Source organism: Halichoerus grypus, chromosome 4 (assembly GCF_964656455.1).
Source record: "Halichoerus grypus chromosome 4, mHalGry1.hap1.1, whole genome shotgun sequence".
Taxonomy (NCBI): domain Eukaryota; kingdom Metazoa; phylum Chordata; class Mammalia; order Carnivora; family Phocidae; genus Halichoerus; species Halichoerus grypus.
In genome coordinates, this window is record NC_135715.1 from 149,908,891 (window position 1) to 149,936,046 (window position 27,156).

Sequence of the window (27,156 nt, forward strand, 5' to 3'; positions counted from 1 at the left end):
TGGCTGTGTAGCCATAAAATGCTTTCTCTGTAATTATTAACAGCTGTTGCCTGAAAATTATTTTGAGTTCATTCCAATGTGAATAGTAAGACAGGAAGAGTAAGCACTTTTCTTTAGCCGCACGGACTCTAAGGAAGAAAGCATAAAGATTTGCGTGCAGTGGCCACGGAACTAGTTCTGTAATCTTCACATGACTCGGTCTACTCCAACTATCTGATGAGGAAAGGAGGGGTCCTGATAGAACATGCTAGAAGCAGGGTGCACATGAGGATTTTGAACCATGTTTCATTGCCTCTTCTTTCCTTCCCTGTAATTTGCTAACTTCTCATCTTGGGCATTTGGTAACTTACATACTTCCTGTTGAAACAGCAAGGCAAAAACAAAGGCAGACTAAGCTCTCCACATCCTTTTAATCTTGAGCCTCACAAATATTTTTACTTGCCAAAAGCATACCACATACCATCTCTCTTCACCTTTCGCATTCTGCAGTCTACTAAACCCTCATATCACATGCTACGTGAGGACAAAAATGAATCTTTCTATAATTCTCTCCCCTATTTTCTGTTTAAGAAATTCTGATGAGGGGGCACCTGAGTGGCTCAGTCAATTAGGCATCTGCTTTTGGCTCAGGTCATGATCTCAGGGTCCTGGGATCGAGCCCCGCATCAGGCTCCCTGCTCAGCGGGAAGACTTCTTCCTCTCCCACTCCCCCTGCTTGTGTTCCCCCTCTCTCTCTCTCTTTCTCTTTCTCTCTCTCTGTCAAATAAATAAAATCTTAAAAAAAAAAAGAAAAGAAAAGAAATTCTGTTGAGAAGAAATTAGGAAATACAAATAAGTTTCATTCACTTTGCAACCATTCACTGAGTCCCTGCAATGGGGTTAGGTGCTCTGTTAGGTACATGAGACACAAAGATAATAAGACATAGATCCTGCCCTCAGATACTCTCAGTCTAGGAGGGAATAGACATGAGAACTAGTCATTGTACCACACTGTAAGAAGTGCTTTGAAAGCAGTCAGCATGGATTTAAAAGGGCTCATTCTACCAACAGGCAGATCAAGAAAACATTCACGAATGAGAGCCATGATTTTTAGTTGAGTCAAGATGGAGGAACAGGACTTTGCCACAGAGCATAACATAATGGCAAATGTAACAACAGGACAAACCCAGACAGGTATGAAGGGGGCTGGCAAATCTGGGTATCTGCTAATGGTTTGTTACTGGTGGATGAGGGTGTAAGGAGCTGAAGCCAGAGAAGGGGGAGGGGCTAAATTATGAAGGATTTTATATGCCGGAAGAGGTTTTAATTTTATTCAGAAGGTAATAAGATGTCTTTCGAAAGGTATTAATCCAGGAAGTGACTAACTAGATTTAAACTTTAGAAAGGCCATCAGCAGCAATGTGGAGACAAGCTTACAGGGGGTACAGAGTCGAGGCAGGATTTCTAGTGATAAAGTTACTATATTAGTTCAAGTGAGTGATGGCGGGAACCTGAACTGAAGAAATGGCAATAGGAATGGGGTAGAGGAGGTATATTTGAGAAATGTTTAAGATTAGCCAACTAATTAAATGCGTAGAGTGAGGGCGAGGTAGAAGTAATGGAAGCCGAATGCCAGATTTGGGGTTTTAGTTCCTGGGTAGGTGGTGGTAAAATTAGCTGAAGTAGGAACTTGGAAAGATGTTAAGGGGAAGATTAGTTTAAACTTCCTTTTAAATATTTATTTATTTATTTATTTATTTATTTATTTATTGTGGTAAGAACACTAAAAGTGAGATCCATCTCTAAACAAAATTGTAAGTGTAAAATGTAGTATTGTTGATTATAGGACCAATGTTGTACAGCAGATCTCTAGAGCTTATTCATCTTGCTTAACTGAAATTTTATGCCTATTGATTAGCAACTCCCCATTTCCCCTCTTGCCAGCCCCTGGCAATCACCATTTCAATGTGTGATTCTATAAATTTGACTATTTTAGATATTTCATGTAAGTGGAATCATCTATATGCCAAAGACTCACACATTCAAATCTATACCCCAGACCCATAAAAACTCACCCCAGTTTGCCTGAGACTTGCCCAGGGTGCCCTGGCTTTAGAACCAGAAGTTCTGTGTTCCATGAACCTCCTCAGTCCCAGGCAAGCCTGTGTTGGTTGGTCACCCTACCCAGAACCTCCTCAGTCCCAGGCAAGCCTGGGACGGTTGGTCACCCTACCCAGACTTCTCTCCCATCCTCTAGATTCATAAATCCGACTACCTACTTACTCTCTAACTCCACTTGAATATGTAATAGGCATCTCAAAATTAATGTGTCCAGATGGACTCCTGATATTTCTCAAATCTGCTGCTCTCATGGACTTGCTCATCTCAGTAAATCATGACTCCATCCTTCTGGTTGCTTCTGCCATAAACCTTCATGTAACTCATGATTATTTTCTTTCTTATGTAACACATATCCAATCTGTCAACATATTCGGTTGGCTTTCCTTCAAAAATATCCAGAATCTGACCATTTCCCCTACTTCTACTGTTACCACCGTGACCAACCCACCATCAGATCTTGTGTGAATCAGTGGAGACAAGTTCCTAACTGATATCCCTGCTTCCACCCTTCCTCAACCTTATTCACACACAAAGTTTATTCCCCACACAGTAGCCAATGCAATCCTTTAAAAACATATGTCAGATCACATCCTTTGCTTACATTGCATAATTATTTCCCACTTACTCAGACTGAAAGCCAAGTTCTTACATCGACCTCTGAGGTCCTACCTCACCTGACCCCTCTCTCTGTCATCATCTCCTGCTATTTTCAGTCCTATTAACCTGCTCCCAACATACAGGCCTTCCTGTTGCTCTTTAGACATGGGGAATGTACTTCCATCTCAGAGCTTTTGCCCTTACTCTTCCCTCTACCTGGAGCAGTCTTCCTTCAGGTATATGCAAGGTTCATCTTCTCATCTAGTTTAAATGTTACCTTGTCAGTTTTTCCCTGATTATTTAAAATAACGCACTTGTGCGCACACATAGGCACTTCCTAACCTCTTTGTCTGATGTATTTTTCTCTGTAGCACTTTCACCAAGGGACATACTTTATATTTTATTGTTGATTTGATTATTGTATACCTCCTCCATCACTAAATGAAGATCCTTAGCTGTTTTATTCATCACTATATCCCCAGCACTTAAAACAGAGCTTGGCACATAATAAATATTCAATAAATATATGTTATGTAAACCAGTGAATGAATTATAAATTGAGATAAGAGCTCCAAAGGGCAGGAACAGATCATGCAACTATAAGAATATGTAACAAGAGAATCTCAAACTAAAGAGTTATGGAAATGGCAGAACAGAGAGACCTGAAGCATGAGTAGGTATTGGCCAAATGATGAGGAGGAAAGAATATGTCAGACAGAAGGAAGGACCTATGCAAAGGCTTTATGACAGAAGGCTCTATAGTGTGATCAAGGAACTGAAAGAAAACCACTATGACTGGAGTACAGAGAGCAAGGAGGAGATTGCTGAGACGAGGTCAAGAAGGTACACAGGGGCATGATTTCTGTCTGTATTGTAGAGAAAAAAATGCATTAGAGGAACTTAATCTTGGGGTAGATGTATGTATGACCCAATCCCATTTGTGTTATGAAACTATCACTCATGCATATTAAATGGGGTGAAGAGGGCTAGAGTTGAAACATTGAGACCAGATGGACCACAGCATTAGTACAGGTAAGAAATGATGGTCCCATGGACAATAAGGTAGTGGTGGAGATGAAAGAGTCACAAATTCTGAGATTCTGGGAGTTAAAATGGACAGGATCTGTAGAGCAATTAAAGATGGGGAAGAGAGGATGAGGGAAAACAAGGTATCAACAATGATGCCTAAATTTACTAACAGAACAGATGGTGGTCATTATTTACTGATTTCAGTATACTGGAAGAAGACCTGGCTTTGAGGGGATGGCTTAAGAGTTCAGTCTTGGACATGCTAAGTTTGAGGAGTCTTTTGGACATATAACACCAAGAAGAGGAATTGACAGAGCTATTGGACATACAGGACTAGAGCCATGTAGAGGTCTGGGCTGGAGACAGGTATTTGGGAGCTATCATTGTGAAGATGGTAATGAAGCCTTGAAATTAATAAGATGGCCAAATTTTTGCATGAGTTCTTACTAAGCTGCATCTTTCCTCCCCTGTATTCGAATAGATAACTTTTCAGACAAAAGCATGATTGTAATTTTATCCTTATTTAATTTCTTCTTGTTAGAGAATCAGATCCTCGCTGTAAACTGTTATAATTTTTTTTAAGATTCTCATGCTCACTTTCCCTCTCCTCTTTCTAGTTTTGTATATTCTGCAATAATAATAATAGTAATAGTAACAATAATAATAATAATAATCAGAGCAGCAGCAACAACATGGCAAGAACGTCTCTAATCCATTAGTAACAACATGGAACCAAACAAGATAGAGAATGTATTCCACTTGGGACTTCCCTCCAGTGGCATTGGTAGAGGCAAATCCACTTCAGATTAGTCACAGCATCCAATCTTACTATTCAACAGCCTATCTTGCCACCCAAGGATAGCATGACAGAACGTGTAAAATTATTTACGTCAAGCAACTTCGGAGACATGATAAGCATACTCCTAAACCTACTGTTCAAGTCCTAGTTCTATCAGTTCCTTGGTTTATGACAAGTTTGAACACATAGCTTAAACTCAATGGGTTATAGTTTCCATTTGTAGAATATTTATCACAATATCTTCCCCATGGATCTGGAGAGAGGACTAAGAGAGGTAACGCATGCAAAGCATCTGGCACCTAATACGTACACAAAACAGGAGCTAGCTTATTTTTGTATTATTATTATTACTACTATTTCCCCCAAATTTATGTGCATCTAACTTGCTACTGGAGTATGTCTCTTTTTGATAACAGTAGGCTCAAGAGAGGACCATTGCCTCATTTCAGCAGATAATAGCAACACAAGAAATCATGTGTGCAAAGTTGATCATAAAATAGACCAAAAGACTTGTCCAAGGACAAACTACCATTGAAGAATATTTTCAAATACAGCATAGGGAATAGGAAAGATATTATTGGTTGAGGGTGAAAATAAAACTTTTTTTGTCCAAATGTTAGGAAACTAATAGATACGTACTTTTATTATCAATGGGTACCTAGAAAAACTGGCCACTTACAGAAATTTACATCATAGAAAATATTGACATTGGATTGCCATTAGCAAGCTTCGCTGTTTGTCTAATCTTCAATTTCCTCAACTATCAGATGTGAAAATTAATGTCAATACTATCAGGTTGTTGAGTGTGTTAAGTGATTTATCATATGCAAAATGCTTTATACAAAATAAGCATTTGGTAAATGTTAGCTCCATTTTCCCAAATACTGTTGGTTAAGTACAGGTAAACAATGGGGAAATGAAAGCATTATTTTGTTCTAATGGACTGCACCCAAGCTATCTTTCATTTCCAGCACTTATCTTTGCAAACTTATTCTTTGTACCCTACCATTTATTACAGCCAAGAGAAAACAATGGAACGGTATCTATTTTTAAACACTTACTAAAAGATAGAGAAAGGAAAATCCATTTCTAATGATTTTGTGCTTAATCCCATGACACTTGGTAGATGAAAAATGAGTCTCATTCTTTGCTCATAACTGTTCTTAGAAGACACTTAATTTAAAATATACATATTAATCAATATAATACATGCACATGGTAGCAACAAATAGGACATGCAAATAGGTAACAAGCAAATAGGACATGATGAACACAAAAATAACATTCTCATCCTTCTCCTCTCATCCTCAATGCCACACCCCACAGGCAAACTCTTTCAGCTGTTTCTGTTTTCAGTTTTGGTGATTGCCTCCCTAATTCTAGATATCATGATTTTATCTCTGTTTTGATTTGTCCACTCTAGACAGTATCTAATGAATCCCATATACAAGAGCTTAAAATTCAGGGCACTTAGTCAACTCTACTCTTCTCAATATATGTTATTATTTATAGTTTTTCTATTACTTACCTTTATATCTTTAAATAATATATTTAAACCTCTATTTCTTATTCCAAAAGCTTTTGCAGTATCTCTAGCAGCCTCACTTACTAATGGCATAATGTAATGTAAGCTCCATGAAGATAAGGAGCTTTGTCTGATGTTTTCCTTGTCTGCATCCCAAGTGACTAGAACAACACCTGCACCCAGCGGGTTCTCAGTAAGCATTTGTCGAGTGAATGAATGAATGACCACACTGATGTTATCAGTGTATTAACATTCTTACCTTCTAACTGTCCTTTTCCTCCTCCTATCAGTGACATTTTTGCTTTTACACATTATAAGTTTATTAATATTTACCTATTGCCCTGTAAGCACAGCAAAGCTTCCTATGTTTTGCCCATAGGTGACTTAGGGCTAGTCGTCTTGGCTTGCCCCAAACATTGGTCAGTTTATTTAGAGACGAGAGCTACATGCCATCCATCTGCCTACATGCTGGTTTGAGGAAGAGGGCCTGAGGGGCCCACTGCTGGCAGCGGCTTCATTGCAGACCTCAAGCGATTCCCCTAATTTCAACTCCAGTTCCCATTCGCTTGCCATTGACTATGAGGCCAGAGACTTTCTGGGGTTCATTCTACCGAGCAGATCAGCTCTTGTCTCCCTGTGGCTCCTATCATCTCTAAAACTTAGGCTCTCTCCGCCTCTTTCATTCATCAAGCCATTCCCAGTTAGTTTCAACGTCTCCCAAAAAAGTGTTAAAATCATTTGTTTGTTGGTTCATTCCCATCCTCATTTTCTTTAAGGTTATTGATTTTTTTCTTTTTGTGCTTCGCTACTTCGAGTTCAGTGGATGTTAAAATGAAAATTCGTACCTCATTTGCCACCTCAGACCACAAGTGTTAAAAGTAATATTTGTAATATTTTATTCAACTTGTGTGTATGTAAAGGAATTAAGAGACACACATGATTTGTTATAGACAACTTCTTTTTGCTTCTCCTGCTCTGAGTTTGACCTCCCATGTGAACCCTAACATAGTCAATATGTGATTGTTGATTCTCTTAGTTTTTTGTTATTTTTAATTTAATTCTGAGATTTATGTTAATTCTGTGATGCATCTTTTAAGCCACATTAAAATCTTCTTTTAACAAAATGTGGCTCAAAATAAGAAAATATATTTGAAAAACAACACTCCCCTCCCCCACACACACTGTGGATGAGCAAAATCCTACCTCACAGACTATGGAGTTGAGGAAGAGCAGAGGAGGGGTGAATGAGCAACTGTGACCTGACTTCCCTGTTGTACAGCCGGCCACAAAACCAAAGGATTAAACCAGCAAGTATTTCCTACATCGATGAGCCTGGAGAATTCTAGGAAAAAATGTTCAAAGATCACCTATATTTATCACACGTTCAGCTAAAGAGAAACAATTCACTTACCAAATTCATTGACTCATCTAGCAAACATTTTGGAAGGAAGGAGTCTCACATTTATTGATTATATATCATGTTCTCTTTCACCTGTTACATTTTTTTTTCATGGTCACAACAAACCTAAGAAGTAGGTATTATATTAGACTCTTGTGATTTATTTAAAGATTTAACATTGGAGGGTTTGGCTAGTTGCCAGTAACCCCAAAAGTATAGAACTTGTCATTTTTCTGAAGTACTCACTTGAAACTGATGCTCACTTGGAGGCTGAAGTAGGGGGGTAAGCGATGAACCAGTGAATGAGATGGGATTTATTGGCGAGCATCTCTATTTCAACTGGATTTTCTCACCTTTCTCTCCCATCTTTGCAGCTCCAATAGTATTCTTGCCCTTGAGGATTCCATGTCTCAAGAGTATCCCTTGAGTATTTCAAGAGTCCATTATAATCAAGACATAAAATAATGTAGCAATGCTTACCCGGGGGGGGGGGGGGGGCGGGAATGGCAAACTGGGATTCAAGACCATTTTTCTAGACTCCAAAATTCATGTTCTTCCTTAGCTCGCCCACTGAGCTTCCTTCTAATGCTGGGGCCAGAACTGCAACAATGAATTTTATCTTCACCAAATCTGAGGCCCCAGGAGGAAGGGTGCATCACTCCCAGCAGCAGACTATGCTCTAGGCAGTTTAAGGATCCTGTGAAGGTCAGCCTGTCAAGGAGGCTTATCTCTTCTTTGTCTATAGGAGGCTACAAAACTAACTCCCTCCTGACAACCAACAGAATAAGATGAGCAAACACAAACTATTCAACTGAATCAGTCAAATGATCAGCTTAATAACAGGCAGAGATGTGGGACCTGAAGAGAATATGAATTATTTGTGAAAGATTGACAAAGAAACCAAAATCGAGTTAAGAAACAATGGTCTAGGGGCGCCTGGGTGGCTCAGTCGGTTAAGCGTCTGCCTTCGGCTCAGGTCATGATCCCAGCATCCTGGGATTGAGCCCTGCATTGGGCTCCCTGCTCAGTGGGAAGCCTGCCTCTCCCTGTGTCCCTCACCCCACTCGTGCTCTCTCTCTCACTCTCTCTCTCTCTCAAATAAATAAAATCTTTAAAAAAAATAAAAAGAAAAAAAAGAAACAATGGTCTAAGTTTTGCCAGACTCAGAGAGAGTCCATGGCAGGTAGTCCCTGGTTGACAAGCTTCATAATCCGCTGGAATGTTTTTGCAACTCTGTTGTTCTAGTTCATAATAAGGTGGAACATGAAGTCTTCCAGGTGTTTTCAGTAACCAGTAAACCAGTGCCTTGTGCATGGGAAATAGTTTATCAATGACCAAATCTGCTTCTCCTTCCAAAACATTTCATCAACATGTTTCCTTCAAACCAATTAACTCTGTTTTAGTAAGGGGACGTTTGCCAAATTAGAGATTAATAAGATACATCCTTCCATACAATTATCAATGTATAAAAGAATCCCAAATCCCCATCCTCTGATTGAGACTCCAGAGGCTATTTATGAGCTTTTCCTACTTTGTGTGGCATACTCTATTTGATATGGGTGTTCTGGGTTAGTTCTGGCTTTTTATTCCCCCCCCGCAAAAAAGTTCAAAAACGATTTTTTTAAACTAATAGCATCTGGGCCTCCAGGCAGCTTGGTTAGCTGAGATGCCCTTAGATAAGCGTTATAAACATTTAGAAGTTACCCAGGCCAGATAATCAGTGAGATTATTAGTGTTTTCTCCCAAAGAACACAGTATGCAGAAAAGGTAAAATCTAGTTCAAATTGCACAAATAATAACTCGATATTTTGTGGGATGCTTTAGAATTTTACAGAGTATCTTCACATTCATTTAGGCCTTATAAGATTCTTGTGAGATAGATGCTATTCTTTTATTTAACAACTGAGTAACTTGCCTGTGGTGATGCACATGCTATGTGACCAAAGCCAACTCTATATATTGGTCCTTCATTGAGGGCAAACCTGGTGTCCATACTAAGTGAGGAAGCGTCCTTCTTTACAATATGCTTGCAGCATGTGTACACATGTTCTCAGTACAATGTCAATGCTTACTGGAGTGAGCTAGAAGGCAGCAGACAAGCAAACCCAAGCCAAGCACGATTCCAGTTGAGCCTACCTGCCCTGTTTCAGCTTTGACCTGGATAGATCATAAATCATGTGAAAAGATTGCTCAGTCACTGTGTCGACTCTATCCTTGCTCAGATCCATACGAGTTGCCAACAAAGCTGAAAAGCAACCTGGTTTATCAAATCGTTGTTATAAGGGCAGTTAATTTCACATTCTTTATGTCAGGTTGCATTTGTGCCCAAGGTACTCCCTAGGAAAGAGTAGGGGCAGCCCTTGAAGTTGCAATAGCTAAGCAGAAACCATGACCTGATAAAGGTCACCTAGGACCACAGCTAGAAGTGAATGGAAAGTTCTGCTGATATCTGAAATGGAATACAGTGACATGAATTAGTATTCACTCTGATGTTCCCTAAAGTACACTGAAAGAGTGTCAGAACACCAATATATAAAACTGTCCAACTGTTGGCCAAAGGCAGAAGTTAGTGGTCTGATTCTTGGAGAGTTATCCCTGCAGGCATGTACAATGTTATAAATGGCCAGAGCTTGTGTGGGCCTCGCCCGTCCACCTCCTGCACCCGCCCTTCTCTCTGTTCTGAGATGCTTCCCTCTGGTACATTCAAGCCTAGGCTTTGTCCCCTACGTCTTTCCTGAACTATTCACCCAGGAGTTGCTCCTCCCTCGTCCTCTGGCATCTGGCACCCCACCTCCTTTTGCAGCTGGGAAGCCTCAAGGACTTGCGGTCATAGTCCCCTTATGGAGAGACTGCCACCCTTGGGACCAGCAGACAAGACAGGCCATTCTATTTCTCTGCTTAACCCATTCATTTGCCAGAGTATCACTCCACAAAGCTATATGATGTAAGAGTCTTTACCAAATTGCCGAGGTAACCTGGCCAAAGAACTGGGCCAAGAAAGGAATAATTTAGTTCCGTAGAAATAGTCCAGGGGCAAAACAGCCAACAACGTTAAGCCCTTGAAGCAGTTCCTACTGAGCCAGAGTTTAACCAGAACCACAAACTAGTAGCCACAGACAGGCTTTATTTGGGCTTTCACTTTAAAAAAGAAATGAATCTCTTTTCTGGGATGGACAGAAAAATGCTCCCCTCCAAAGATGTCCATGTCCTCATCCCCAGAATCTGTGAATATGTTACCATCCAGGCAAAAGGGACTTTGCAGATATGATTAAGTTAAGGATCTGGATCTTGAGATGGGACGGGGATCTTGGATTACTCAGGTGGGCCCAGCATGATCACAATGGTCCTTATAAGAGAAAGAGGAAGGCAGGAGAGTCAGAGTCAGAAAAGGAGATATGATGAAGGAAGCAGAGGGTCAGATCAGAGAGATTAGAAGGTGCTGTGCAGCTGGTTTGAACAGGGAGGAAGAGGCCACCAGCCAAGGAATGCAGGCAGCCTCTAGACACTAGACAAGGTAAGGGAATGGATTCTCCTCTAGAGCTTCCAGAGGGAGCAGAGCCTTGCCAACACCCTGATTTTGACCCAACGAAACCCATTTCAAACTTCTGACATTCAGAACTGTAAGATCATAAATTCACATTGTTTAAGGCACTAAATTTGTGGTAATTTGTTATAATGGCAATAGGAAGCTAATCCAGTTTCTAACATTTAAACACCAGAAGCTGCGACATGAAAAAGAAAATCTATCTTTTGGGCCTCTCTTGGAAAATCAGGAAGTCTGTCCACACTTGGCCTACTTTCCAAGGCAGAAATCAGCTGTGTAGCAGCTGTCTCTTTTAGAGGACAAGGGTACAGTTTTCTATCATTCCCTGTGTTTCCAAATGCTGAGGCTAAGAGCCACATGTGGATTACTGTTACCAGGTTGGCTACTGTGATTTATGGCTGGGTTCTTCAGTCAATGCTCAGGCGGCACAGGGATCATACCACTGTTTAAAGGGATCATACCCTTTTACTGACTTAAACAGCTGCCTAAATGGACAGCCATTTGAAGTTTTAAAACTTCCAATAGAAAGCTACTCTTCTTTGAAAAGTACTGGATAGAGAATTGCAATGAACCGAGGAAATAAGATAACGTATGCACGGGTGAGCTGAAAGGAGGGACTGGATCATCACGGTGAGTGTCGTCAATCAGGCACCATATCCTCTTGGGTTCAGAGAGGTTCATTTGGATAATTTTATTTCCTGGGTGATATGTAGTAATCACATCCACACATAAATTCTTCAGATTATGATCACTTGAAAGCTCTGGCTTTTTGGGGGGTGGAGAGAAGAGGAGCCTAAATTAGATTATAGCAATATTTGGCCAGTGGTGGATTTATATCATGTTTTATAAAATCATGTTTTAAATCCATTAAATGTTAGCCAGAATCTGGGTTGTTTTGTCTGGGAAGAAAAACTGTGGCCACAGAACAGCTTCTAAAGGTCTTGTAAATAGAAATGTATAATGCTCTATGTTCATAAAGGGTCCCCGAAGTAAAGTAGTTCTGCCATGAAAGCCACCCACTCAGCAATTTGACCCTCACAGAATATTTCCATTGTATAAAGAGAATCTTATGCCAAGCCAGGTGCAGCCATGACAAACTGTAAATGTCTAAAGTTGTACAAAAGGCTACTTTATAAAATAGCGGTTGGTCGATTTTTCCAATAACACGGAATATCAAAAGGTAGCACCAACAGTACATTTCCAGAAATCATAATCACTTCCTCCATTAAAAACACCTATTCAGAGCCTTCACTTTTGACGGGCAACTTCATCGGGCTTTATTTTTATAACACTTCTGATGGTTCAACTGTGCAATGGCCAGTCACTGGCAATGGGCCAATTCTATCATTAGATTGGTTTAGAAGAGTCTCAGTCCCACCGATTGGAAGAGATTTATTCTCCAAAATTGGCTCTTCCCTCTCGATGTAAACTCTAGTCAGAGTACGACTGTCTCTGGGAAATGAAGTGGGTTTGGAAAGTAAGGCAGTTTTAAACTGTTTATGCGAATACATTTTTTTCAGCGTGAACTAAGTCACTGTTCTCTCTGTGGCACAAGAGACTTCTCTGCGCCACTGGGCAAACACATTGGTGACTTACTTGTTTATGGACCTGTCGCTCACTAGGCCTGGTGTGACATAGTACCAAAATCTAGGTGGCTTAAACAACAGAAATGTATTGTCTCACAGTTCTAGAAGTGAGAAGTTCTAGATCAAGTTGTTGGCACGGTTGGTTCCTTCTGAAGGCTGTCAGAATCCATTCCATGCCTCTCTCTTAGCTTCTGGTGGCTTGCTGGCAATCTTTGTCATTCATTGGGTTTGGCTAATCACCCCAATTTCTGCCTTCATCTTCACATGGTCTTCTTCCTGCATGTATCTGTGTCCCAATCTCCCCTTTTCATAAGGATTAGAATCCCACTTTATTCCAATGGGACCACATCTTAACTAATTACATGCAACAACCCTATTTCTAAATAAGCTCACATTCTGAGCTACTGGTGCTAAGACTTCAACATATGAATTTTGAGGGGACACAATTCAACTCACAACAGGACCAAATCCATGTTCTTTTTTTTTAGGATTTATTTATTTATTTGAGAGAGAGAGAGAGAGAGAGAGCATGAGTGGAAGGGGCAGAGAGAGAGGGAGAGAGAATCTCAAGCAGACTCGGTGCTGAACATGGAGCCAAATGCAGGACTCAATCCCAGGATCCTGAGATCAAAACCAAGAGTCAGATGCTTCACTGACTGAACAACCCAGGAGCTTCCAAATTGATGTTCTATATCAATTAGACCAAACTCTTACAAAATCATGCTAAAAGAAAAAGAGAGCAATTGTAAACTAGTGTTTTCTCTCATTTTTCTCTTATACACCATCCTCTCTGTTCTTGGCATTTGGAGAAAGGATACATATTTATGAATGATAGGTCTTTATCACGGTAAAAGCTATGGAAAGTTTTGATCAGCATTTAGACATTGTAATTAAATTTTACCAGAGACTAATTTCCAAGACTAGCAATGGGTAAAGTAATATTGTTAGGCTTTATTTTAAGAGCTAAAAATGAAAGAATGAGAGCATTTCGAATATGATAGCTAAATTTATTTCTTAAAATGGAGATAACTTGGCTCAAGCGTAGGGTTTTTTTACAACAACCCAGGAGACCTTCTCCCCATCACTGTCCATCACTGTGCAACCTTTGCCATTGTTGGCCTTCCTCTTTAAACCTCTTTGGCTCCCATGCCTAGCTCCCCATTTTTTATTCTTTTCCTGTCTTATTCTTACTCTTTACCATCTTCAGGGTTTCACACTTCTCCTTCCAATGGCTAAATGTAGAATTTTCTCCATATTATACTCCAATCCTCTCCTCTTTCCCTACTCTATTCCTGTAACTACATTTACTGTCTTTCCCAGGATGCCCTGCTTTAGGTTTGTGTTAAGTGGAATGATGCACAAACAAAATGCTAAGCATCAGAGATATTGTTTGGTTATCAGAAATGACTTCATGGTGAACATGGAATAATAAGTCTTTAGCCTTAAAGAATACACTGTTTGGAAGAATCCATTTCTGTGAAATCCATTAAAAAAAAAAACAAGCAAGTAGTCTACTCTGGCCAAAGAAACAGGTACGTGTATAGAACTGGCAGGAGATAAGGGAAACCAGAAGAGTATATCCATATCATAGAGGTCATAAATGCCAGTTTATTATTTTTTTTGAAGATTTATTTATTTATTTTAGAGAGAGAGAGAGTGAGTGGGAGGAGGAACAGAGGGAGAGGGAGAAGCAGACTCCACTCTGAGCACAGAGCCCGATGTGGGGCTCGATCCCAGGACCCTGAGATCATGACCTGAGCTGAAATCAAGTCCGACACTTAGTGGACTTTGCCACCCACAAATGCCAGTTTAAAACTGATGTCTCAGTTTAAAATGTACAGAAAATGGGAAATCAGTTATGTTTTCCAGCTGAACTCTTGGAAGTAGAAGATGCAGGGTATAGTTGAGAATGGAGCAGAGAGAGGCTGAGGTAACAGGAAGCAATTTAAACTCTGGTGAGAAATAATACGGGGTTTGGATCAGGACAACTTAGAGAAAGATCATGATAGGCTCATGATATATGCTCAACAAATGCCTTAACTGACTGTCTTTCCCAGGATGCCCTGCTTTAGAGTTACTGGCATGCTTGGCTTACCCAGTCTACTAGATTGCAAACTGCCATATACTCTTCCAGTGATTTTTTCTGGGCCTTCAGTAGACCCCTAATTAAAGACTTGATTTAAACTAAAAACAATATTGGAAAATCAACATGACACATCAAAAAATTGTTATAAACTTCACAGCCAGTGGATGAGCAGAAGGTCAAAATAATTACTTAATCTAAATAGTTCATTAAACATACATTAACCACTAGATTATGTAACCTTATCTTCAAAAATCATAACAATCCTCTTATGAACCATGGGCTGCTCATGGCTGGATACTTGGAGGAGAGGGGTGAAGAACAACACAAGGAAACTTCATGCACCCATGAGCCCTATTAAGAGCGATGGGGAAGAAATGATCCCAAATCTCAACATCGACCTCAAGAATGTCCCCATGACATTTTCATATGTAGCTGTTCTTATTGTTCTTTAGTACAAGATTTCCCGCAAAAGACCTCCTAATTACTTAAATTGAACATTCAATAATAATAAAAGTCATTCTCCTTGTACTTTCTCACAAGCTCCCAGTAAACCATCCAAGTCTATTTTTGATTTATCTTAGAAGCTGAGTTCTCCTACGGAAGAATGGGAGACTCCTTTCTCCTCCAACATGATAATGTTGGTTTCCCCTGAGCTAGTAGATACATATGGAGTGATAATGATGCTGGAATTTCTGAAAATGCAGAGAAATTTGACACCACAATGAAACAAATGCAATCTAAAAATACAGGTTTACAGATATGGAAAATATTCGCCATTTTTGTTTAATTATATAGGAGGAATACAGATCCCTCTCCACAGAAAACTGCTCTGGCCCTGAATCCTTTAAAACACAATCTGAATTGCAAACTATGATAGATTATTTTTTTCAGAAAATGTCTACTAAATTAAACATTATAGAGAATTTACTATGTAAATAACTCTTTTATATAGCCTATTGCATAAGATCAAGTCACTAGAACCACTTAGATGAAAGAACTTGTCTAAGTCTTCTGGAGATGATACGAACAGTCAGGATTAATTGCTGTTTACAACAAAGAACAGTGAAAAGCAAGCCAGTCTTGGGTGCTTGGATTAGTTCAGTGCTTCAGAGGCTGAGCTCCGGAGACAGATGCCTACTCTCCAACCTGCTAACTGCATGGCACTCACTGCATAGCTGTAGCCAATGTATTCACCCTCTGTAAGCAGCACATTCTCGTTGTGAAATAAGGGTGATAATAATGTTTCCTTCCTCATAAGTTTATTGTGAACATTAAATGAGAGTTTACATAAGCTACCTACTTCAAAGAAGCCATTCCAGCTACTTTAGCTACTGTTATTATTTAGAGCACTTACTATATCAAATTTCACTAACTGATTTCTTTCTTTCTTTCTCTTTCTTTTCTTTCTTTCTTTCTTTCTTTCTTTCAATTTCACTCTAAGACATTTGGATATCAATGGCTTTTTAAAAATGGCTTTATTGAGATATAATTCACATACCATACATTTCACCCATGTAAAGTATACAATAAAATGGTTTTTGCTATAGTCACGGAATTGTGTACCATCACCACAACCTAACTTTAGGACATTTTTGATCTATGTTTTTGCATAATAAATTACCAACTCTTTTTTTTTTTTTCAATTATTGCATTCTAATTGCCTTTTTAGAATTCTTCCTACAGTCCCTATTAAGGTTATGTTGACCAATAGAAGAAACACTTTATTAATGGAACCACCTGTAATTTTTTGAGTTGGGGAGGTACACACACTTTAATTAACGTGAGGACAGTACTGGATGAATTCTGTCTTCCTGGCTGTCTCACAAAAGGTCTAAGATCCTAAGATTAGGCTGGTAGGAAAGAGAAAAGCAATGGCCTAATTATCTTTTTCAATAGTTGGATTGTAAGCTGGACTTGTGCCCTGAGAATGAAATGAATTCCCTTACCCAAGTATACATTGTATTTTTAAAGGGCTTGGGGAAGGGGACATTGCAAACCTACACTTTTAAGTGGCAGACAGAGTAGTAATAAAGTGTCACATGATGGGGGATCATAAATTTCTTTAAAATTCTGAGATCTGAAGGACAATGCTAGATAAGGTACCTTCTGAGGGGGGGAGGGAATATTGTTTATTTCATCACTCGGCGAAGCCCAGATGGACTAGGACCAGCTACTCATGACTGGACATCTGAGGGACAGAGCTCTGTTTAGTATTAGCTTGCACAGGGCACAGAATGTGAGTATACCTGGGCAAGAAATTAAACTCTAGTGACAGTATTCCAGAGTCATGGTTCTGAAGTTGAGGTGGGATGGACTGAAAATGAGGTCGAATGGCAAATGAAGAAAAACTGGAATCACTTCACAAACTTGCCTTGGTCCAGCTCAGTTCAAAACACCCACAAACACACATCAGTCTGTATTCAGATGCCTTGGTTCATATACACATATTGGACTTTGGATTTTTTTAAACAAGTCAGTAGGCTCAGAAAAAGCTGAACAAGTATATCACTGCCAGTCCCCAGAAGTTTCCTGGCTTAGTCCAGGCAACAGCTGCATAAATATTTCTTACATTGGCTGCCTGCCTTACTCCATTTCTTTGTGGGAAAGACCTTTGCAGAAAGATTTTTTTTTTTTTTTTTTTGGCAATTCAGTTTACTACTTGTATCTTATGTGGATTGACTAAAGAACAGTATTTCTAGAACTAGGAGTGTTCCAAGCATAACTATGACTCCTGGAAGCTAAAGAGACACGACCAATCTTTCTCTTTCTCTGTCTGGCTTACTCCTATTCATCCTCCAAGAATTAGCTCAAAATATTCAGTATCAAGAAATGAGAAGGACCTAAAGAATAAAACCATAAACATTTATAATGTAACAGAAGGAAACACTCAAATAAATGGAAAGACATACCTATTTAACAGAAAGAAAAATTCAAAATTATGAAGAAATCAATTCTTCCTAATAGTATATATTCTCTAAAATGACAATCAAAATCTCAATGAACTTGTTAGGAATTGACAGAATGACTCTAAAGTTTTTCTAGAAAAATAAAAATGCTAGAAGAATTAGGAAAATTCTGAAAAAGAATGGGAGAACTTGTCCACAGGTATGTTATAGTTAGAATTGGTACTGACCAATGAACTTCTAGACTCCAGTGAGTGTAACAGAGTAGGGTCTAGAAACAATCCCACATGACATATGAATTTGGCACCCAATAATAGTTACTATTTTGTGAGCTCTGATAATGTGCCATGTATTCTCCTAATCCCTGTACATATACTAATGTATGTAGTCCTGACAACTCTAAGAGATAGATATTTAACCCCATTTTATGTATGAGAAATCAGGTCCAGTTTGTAAGCAGTGGAAGTTGGACCCAGACAGCCTACCTCCAAGACCCATTCTCTTAATCACTACTCTACATAGTATTTTAAATCAACAAGGAAAAAATATCACTCAAGACAGGTGGCCAACTGAAACCCTATCTCAGTTTTTATATCCAGCTTATTTTAGATGGCTTAAATATTTAAATATAAAAATAAAACCATAAGAGTTACTGAAGAAAATATGAGCTTTTAGAAATCTTGATGTGGAGAGGCCTTTTTACCACCCACACAAAAGTCAAAATCAAAATAGAAAAGACTGATAGGCCTGACTCAAACATTTTAAAAACATAAAGTCAGACGAAGAGGTGAAATAATAATCGTAGTACATATGACAAGCGAACGTTAACATCCCTAGCATCAGAAGATCTTTTACAAATCAACCAGATGGTGATAGACATGCCAACGAAAACATAAATAATTCAGAAAAGTTTTAAAAAGAAACAAAAACATGTGAAAAGATGTTTAAACTTACTAATGGTTAAAGAAATGAACACTGGAATAAAAAAATTTTTCATGTATCAGACTGGCAAAAACATGACATAAAATTCCATGTTGACAAAAGCACAGGAAAACATGGGAACTTGAATTGGTGCTTTTCTGGAGAGCAGGTTGGCATTTGTAAATCAAAATTTCAAATGTGTGTCACTTACAGTGTAGCAATTCTTCCAGAGACTTATCTATAGAGATCACTGCCTGAGTATCCAAAGGTATATATACAATGATATTAGGTACAGAATTATTTAAAACAGCAATAAGAGGGGAAACAACCTAACTGTACTTTGATAAGAGACTAGCTAAATAAAAGTACAAAATATAGGGTAATATTCTATAGCTGTGAAAAGTGATGGAATTTCTAATTCATTGATATGGAATAATCCAGGATATATTGTTGAGTGTAAAAAAATCAAGATACAGAATAACATGTGGAGTATAGCCACATTTATGTAAAATTTCATCTATTCACACACATACACACATTTGCCTAGAGGGGTATTCACCAAAATATCAAACTGTGATCATCTCTGGATGAAGAGATTTGGGGTGAATTTTACTCTCTTGTTTATATTTTCATGTATTATTTGGAATTTTTAAATAAGCAAGCAAGTACCACTGGACAAAGGAACGGAAGAGATAGAACTGAAGCACTGCCTTTTTAGGAAGACTTCCCTAACTCCAGGTTGCACTAAGAGCTGTTCTCTGAACTCCCATAGCACCCTATGCACATCTCAACCACAGCAAAACCATATTACAATGTAAAGATATCATTTCCCATGAAATCGTCAGCTTTTGAATATCCCTGATATCCTATGTGTTTTGTTTTTCTTGTGTGAAGGTCAGAGACTTAGCACATACAGGCACTCCATGACTCAAACTATCTGGGAACTCAAAAACATCCTATAAGTGTGATAGATCGTAAGAAATGTAGGTGTCAGTTTTATGAGATTAAGATGTGATTTTTTTCAACAGTTTTAATGAGATAAATAAATTGTGGGAAAAATGCAAAGTAATGGCCTTTTTTTTTTTTTTTAAATGGATCTCTCTCCCTTCAAGCAAGATTCAGGGTCTCAGTAAATTAACATTCTTCAGAATATTTTGGGTACTTCTGTTTAAGTCTTGACAATGACCGACACTGATTTATGACTGGGAACATGTCTACTTTTCTGAAACTCTCACTTTCTGCATCTGCAAACTCGAAATGGGAGGATTTCACCCAGCAACAGGCATCTAACCTCCAATGAGGGGTGATGAGGAATAGCTAAGAGTATTTGCTCGAGGGCTCTGCTTTTGGCCTGCTTTATTTCAGCTCCAAATTTTCCAGTGAACTCTGTCTCTATTTTGACATTGAAAACAATGTTTCAGCACTGAGGGACACTCAAAAATGTTTCACAATAAACTCCTCTTATCTGTTTGTTGACTTCATCATGTGAGGTTTTCCTTTAGCCAGATCACAAATTATATTCCAGGGTTAGTGCTTTTGAACTATAACCACAGATATGAATTGAAGGTAGAAAATGGTCTCTAGTAGATATTATTAGATATTCCCATGAAAATATAAAATACATGAGAAGGGGAGTAGGTAACCAATCAGATAGCCTAGGAGTAAAAGGGAGCCCTCTAACTGAAATTAGTTAAAAACTGAAAGACCTATACTTCATATCCAAACTGTTAATGTATTTTTGTAAACCTATGCTAGAAGACGGTGTCGGTTTTGTGGTGTTGATGGTGCTATTGCTACTTAAATTCAAACAGGACAGAATGGTAGTAAATGAAAAGTTACAGCTTTACCCCTCATTACGCCAACTAGAGAGAATGCCTTCTCATTATTCTTAGGTTTTCAGGTAGTTACCTCATCATTAGGCTTGTTTCACTGTGTTGAGGCGGGTGTGATTTTCACACGCTCCTCCAGCCAATGAAAGCACCAGCTTTTAATGATCATGTGAAATCTGTGACTCTTATTTTATAAATATTGACACTTCTAGGTCAATCAGTGTCTTTCTGAGTGTTTATTAATTTTTTGTCAATTAAGCTTAGAGTTTCTATAATGTGTTACTTTAAGCTTGTGTCATCATTTTGAATTTAACATATTGCATAACACTGTTTATAAGACATGTATGCTTGGCTAAGCATTTATTTACTTAAAATCAATGGACCAAAAGTTTTAAGAAATGTAAAACATTGGCGAATATGAATGAAATACTGTCAGGAAAAAGAAGGATGGGGGAGAATTAAAAGATGATTAGAAATTAGAAGAATAAAAAAAGAAGTACCAGATGCAAATAACCTATGAGCTATAGTCAAAACAATTGCATATGATGTAAATAGTAAAACATAAACCATTATGACATGTGATAATTATTTGATAAATACTGTAATTAACTTAGATATAGTTCTGAGACCACACAGTCTTTTCCTCCCACTTTACACAAGTACAGTTTTCACTTTCAAAGTAAGGCAATCTGTTATATATTTAATCAAGTCAATGACCACTGAGACTTCTTTTTTGAAAAACTCTGCTCATGCCCTCCTAAACTTGAATTTCCAAATGAGCAGGACAAGTTTTTTGTTGTTTTTTTTTTTATAATTCAATCACTGGGCTCCTTAATTAAGAATTGTATTTGAGAAGAATGAGTTGATAATATAGATAAGAGACTTAGGTAACTATTAGAATCTGCTAGAGTGGCTCAGGTAAGCCAGCTACATCAAATTTTCAATACTACTGATACCTATTTCTTGATTTAACAACCTGAGACATTATCTCTCAGTGATGTATTATAAGAGATAAGGAATTAATTTCACATTATGTCCTGCTTTCTCTTGCTTTCACATGATGCAATTTATATCATTTCGTATAACATGCTTAAAGTTACTTTATTGTCATCATTTTTAGATAGTGTCTTAATTCCCTCTCTATAAAATGAGGGTATAAGAACCCTACACTATCTTTCACCTCTTTTCTACCACCAACTCCTAGCTTTTGTCAACTACACCAAGACTTTTAACTTATAAGAATTTATAACATTTACATTTACAGCCACACTGTCCTTGTCTTAAAGCTTTATTAAAAAGCTTCTGAACTTCACTTAGTGGTTAATTCTAAAAATTAAAAGCAAATGACATATTATTATGTCACCACTCGAAGAAAATGATCTAAGAATCAAAGTAAAATTAATTATCTTATTCATTTATTTGAGAGAGAGAGCATGCACAAGCACGAGCAGGGGGAGGGGAAGAGGCAGAGGGAGAAGCAGGCTCCCCGCTCAGCGAGCCCCAACATGGGACTCGATCCCAGGACCCTGGGATCACGACCTGAACTGAAGGCAGATGCTTAACCAACTGAGCCACCCAGGCACCCCTAAAATTAATTATCCTTTCTTTTACTCCAACAATTCTGCAGAATCATGCCACAGTTGACTTTGTGTCATTATGGAAATGACTCTCTTGTACAAGTTTTTGGGTTTTTTTTCTGAATTTTCTAGTTACCTTTTTTTTTCTATTGGACAAGAAACATATGAACCCTTCATTGTATCATTAAGTAATCCAACTCCTTCTCCTTCCTCCCTCTCCATTCATCTCCATTTTTTTGCTTAATTTGTCAGTAGAAAGGTATTTGACATCCCTGACATCCATCTTTAAGGTCACTTATTTTTCTCTTATACTTTATTTTTGTCTCTTTGCTCTACTTTTAAATTCATCTTTTTATTGAATTTTGGGGAGAGTCATATTTTTAATTTCTAGTAATTTCCTCCTGTTCTCTTTTTGCATAAAACTTTGTACTTACTTTATAGATAGCATTCCTTTTTGAATCTCTCTGAGGATATTAACTAGAATTGAAAAAATCTGTTTTCTTTCCTGAATTATCTCTGGGTTTTCTTGGTTCATCACTTTTTTTATTCATCTTAGTCCCATTATTTGGAGTTGTTGGTTTTTCCCAGGTGTCTGGTCATCACTGGTTATCTGTTCATACACATGAAAGGCAGTCTAGGTCGATGAATTGAAGTAGCTTATGTGGATTTCCTCTACTGTTGAGTAGGTTGTTTTTTCTCAATAGACGCCGCTCTGGGAAGATTTCTGAGTAAGTGGGCAAGTCATGTCAAGGGCTAGGCTTCTTTAAGACACATAGGCAGAGAGCACCAAGATAATCAGGGTTTCACTTCCAGTATTAGAACAGGTGGGCTTCTCTAGGGGGTCCACACCTTCACTAGAAGCATTAACCCTCTCCAGACTAATTGTTCACTTTGCAAATGTCCTCATGTCATTAGCACCGCATACATGCTCTCCATAGGTGGAGAGGAGCAGCTGTTTTGTATTCAGTGCTTCCGCCCACTTTCCTCACTGGCTCTCTATACCTGTCAAGACAAGCTACTCCAGGAAAGGAGCTCACACCTGTGCTACAGCCTTTTGCGCCAGGGCTTAGATGTCAATATGTTCTCACCTGCTTGTTTCTTTATGCCAGAAATGTACCTTTTATCTGCTGAAGATTCTACCCTAGGTTGAGAACAAGCCAAGAAAAGAAGCTGAAGGTTTTTAGAACTCATTTCCTGTCATTTCAGTGACATCTGAGGAAGAAGAGTAGATAAACATACGGACTCTGTTGACCTTCCCTGATTAAGAATTTGCGTTGTGAATTCCCTTCCCATTCGCCCCGATATCTTACCCTCTTTCCTTTCATCTGTCTTCTCTTCATCCTTCTAGTCTTCTGTCCCCCTCTCCTTTTTATTTACAGAGAAGTGCCTAGAAGTTTAGGAAATATTAGAATTAAAAACTGTGATGAGAATTTTCCTGTTTTTAAAAATAGACGTTCTTTCTGATGTCCACAAAAGAAATCTCAGCTAATTGTTTTCCAAAGACCTAAAACTAAATGTAAATTCAGTGTACTTTTCTTCTAGACAGATCTGCTTATAGACTTCCACTGTCAAAGGGAATATGCTACATTTGAAGAAAAAAATGAACAGGTAAAATTAATGGTATATTTAACTGAATAGTCCATCCAACGTGACACACTTACATAAGAGTAATTCAAGTAAAAATAAATGATATTGAAACAAAGAATATCCTTAATTCTTTCTCACATGAATTTGGGAAACACTTTACTAGGGGCCCTACATCAGGTGTTGGGCTAGAAATGCTGATCCCCTATGAGATAGGTATTAATATTCCCATTGTGCAAACAAAGGTTCAGGGAAGCTAAACAATTTACCCAGGAGCACAGAAGCTGGTAAATAACAAGGCCAGAATTTAAACCCAGAGCTCTGTGCTGCTCCTAATCATTTCCCTATTCCACCTCATAGAGCTGTTAGGACACACACCCTAATATACCTTAGTCATACATCCCACAGTATTGTAAATGCTGCACAAGGACCAACCAAGACATTTTAAATGGGTGTGGTGGCTATGAACTGGAAAAACTTTAGCTCCCTGGAAATGCAATTCCAATTCGAAATCCTCTTGTTCAGTGAGTCAGTTAATAAAGTCATACCCATTTCCCTGTGTAAGTTAAAATATGTTTGCCATAAACAAATAGACTCCTGAGGGACATTAAGGATTTTCTGGCACTTCCCACTAGAAAAAGCCCATGCTAGGGTTGTGTGGCATGGAGATAAAAGAGGATAGCTTTTGTTATAGACAGAAATGGTTTTAGATTCTACCACTTCTTGCTGTGCAAGCACAGACACTTAATTCTAAGACTCAGTTTCCTCATCTATAAAACACAGATAATAATATCTTCTTCACTGAGTTATGGTGAGGATTAAATAAAAAAAATACTGACAAATAACAGATGTTAAAATGTTAGTTGTTTTCCATTGTACTTTTATTTAAACACTTTATAATTAGCAGATAAAAAGATATCTGTCTGTACTTGGTCAAATACATAGTAGCAGATAAAAAACAAACCTTTCCATGGATAACCATTCTTTCTAGAATATATATGTATTTGTTAGGTTCAAATATTCCTTTCGGTATGAGTTGTTATGTGACTGTGTCCTGCTTATCAGGGATTATTTTGTAAGAAAATCAGTTCTTCAAACATATATTTCTCCTGAAGTGTTTTAATTACCATAAAACATATTTATCCTCTTACATTGTCAATCAATTTAATTAGATTAGCATTTGTAATCGCCACTACAACTGTCTACATGAGTTGAGGACAACCTCTTTCTCAGACAGTTTAGAACATAACTACTTCAGTGCACTTTTCTCCCACTAAAATGCAATAAGGAAAATGTTCAAATAGAAAAATATATACTAATTCGCATAGAGGCCAGGGTGAAGAATGTGGGAAAAAAGCACTTACTTGTACTTTGATCTCTCATTTGTCCATCCTTTAGATAAAATATTTGCTCCCTTTTGGACTTGGAAAATGTAAACAAGTCTCCATATAAGGAAAAAAGTCACTTAACTTTTAAAGTGTGACTTATATGTAGCCGGTTCAAACTTGTTTGTGATGAGTGTGTATGTGTTGTCACAAGGTTCTTCCAACATTTCAACTCTACTCTTGAATTGCTATGTTGTAAAACAAAAATGTTCTGATAGCAAAGATTATTCTGAAAGGTGGATCGAGACGGGAGAAAAGGAGACGGGAGAGCAGCAATGTTTAACTGAAGTAATAAAGAGTTTCAAGTAAGTGTCATTCGGGGGGAAAAGGTAAAACTCTGTGGCCTTTTGTCTTGGCTGAGAGGAATCTCAGACTGAATTTCTCAGGCATTATAAATATATTTGACTAGAGATTTGTATACCTACTTTTATGTTTTTAAAGTTTTCAATCTGTTCTATGTTTTAAAATTTTTTTAATTGCTATATCAACAGCCTTAATGCAAACATGACTTTAACTCAATTTGGGGGAAACATATACACTTATAAATCAATGAATGGATATAGATAGAGATCAACATAATCTTGGTGAAGGAACCAAATGATGATATAAAGAGTTATTTTTTAAACTTCATTACAAAGAAATTATCTGTAAGGATATACCCTAAACTGTTCACAGTGGGTATCCTGAGGACTCAGGGAGTGGGATGGGAAAAGGGGACTTTTGTCAATATAAAATTCTGTGCTTGCTTTTTCTTTTTCAAAACAGGAGCACAATATATAATTCAGAAAAACTTTAGAAGTTTTTTTTTTTTTTAATCATCATTATCCTCTAACCCAACAGTGTAAACAACACATGGAATAAAGAACTTTGGGGCACAATGGTCATTGACATCAATATGGCAGGTAATAAATGCATAGATTATCTGACCTTAAATGATCTCCAATAAAGGATGTCTTCTGCCCAGTTCTTTCTTGTTCTCTGTACTCCACAATTTTTGTATATATACCTGCTCTCCTTACACTTTATTCAAATACCATTCTCTTATTCACAAACTATCCTCTTAGAGAAAAACTCAAACATGGCAACCCATGGTGGCTCATGGGTAGCCCATAGGTAGAGATTGTTTGGCAAGAAAGATGTTTTAGCACTTTTAAATCACTTGCCACTATTTAAGAATTTGGAGATTTCACACAAAACTCCAGATTCCCAGCTTCTCTGGAAAGATGCAAAGATGTTAACACAAGGCCCACGTACCTGCCCGGCAACAGGAATTGCTCCCGGCTGCCCCTTTAGCTCACTGGAGCCTCACCACAGCATTGCCTCCCAACAGCACCTCCGGGGTTATGTTCCATTTACTGCGCCTCTTGCATTGCTTTTCTGTCTTATGGTAAACAGGAAAGAAATTTCTTATACCCTATCTTTCTTTTCCGGGGCGGAGGGAGGTGGGGAGCAATGCAAGGAATATCAAGCAAGCCAGATGTTTCAGGAAATGAATGGAAGAAGGCGTATTTCTTTACGGGAATGAAGACGGATGGCTTTCTGCGTTTAGTCCGCAAAGAATGCCTACGTTGAAAGAACGAACTGAATAACCACCATATGAAGCCCGCATGGAACAAAGCATGAAAAGCATGTAATAATTTTTTTGACTGGGAACAAAATAAGTGATTCTTTTATGAAATGTAATTACAAGTTAAATGAAAAACAATTTTCTCTATCTAGGCCGCTTCACTCATTTGTGTGACCTAAGTGACCGCACAAGTGTTTTGAGTTTGTCCCCCTACTTAGAAACACACCCAGAGGCAGGACTTGTTATCCGCCCCCGGGGCCCTACTTCGGATGCCTGGGGTGGTAAACAGTAGAGGTTGCCAGGCCCGCAGTGACGCCCCTCCCCTCCTCTTCCTGCTCTCAACAGCACTCGGCAAAGATAAGGGAGGCCGCTGTAAAAATTCCTATCGATCCTCCAACTCCATGCTCCTTCCTCCTACACAGGCCTCTCTCTCCCCAGACCCGCAATTTGGCAAAATGCCCACATGAAAGAGCCGCGACCTTCCTTTGCTAACATGCTTCTATTTCATTTTACAAGGTCACAGGCCTTGCGTTACAGCTGCAAACACTCGGGCCAGAACTCCAACCCCAGCTCAACCCACCCCCGGGGGGAGGGAGCAGAGGAAGTGTTCAACACAGCCGCCAAACCTTACAGACACATCGACTCTCTGTTTAAAGGTCACGAGCAGATCCATAGCTCGGGGGTGACATCAAAAGTTCTCAAGTTCCCAGTGTCAGGGGAAAAAA

At 38.5% G+C, this 27,156-nt stretch overlaps 1 protein-coding gene and 1 long non-coding RNA gene across 9 annotated transcripts in view; one reads left to right on the plus strand and one right to left on the minus strand.

The window, feature by feature from the left end:
• COL5A2 (collagen type V alpha 2 chain) overlaps positions 1-26,251 on the minus strand; it is a 516,164-nt gene extending 489,913 nt beyond the window's left edge. For all 8 annotated transcript variants that reach the window (XM_078071089.1, XM_078071095.1, XM_078071093.1 and 5 more), the window contains exons 1-2: positions 26,119-26,251; positions 23,206-23,282 (exon numbers count right to left, since the gene is read on the minus strand). The gene's annotated coding sequence lies outside the window, so the exon portion shown is untranslated. The remainder of the gene's footprint in view (positions 1-23,205; positions 23,283-26,118) is intronic.
• On the plus strand, positions 23,442-26,510 carry LOC144381640 (uncharacterized). The gene is made up of 4 exons (XR_013447258.1): positions 23,442-23,503; positions 25,019-25,169; positions 25,705-25,766; positions 26,303-26,510. It is a non-coding gene; the product is annotated as an uncharacterized LOC144381640 (long non-coding RNA).
• Positions 26,511-27,156: the final 646 nt, after the last annotated feature.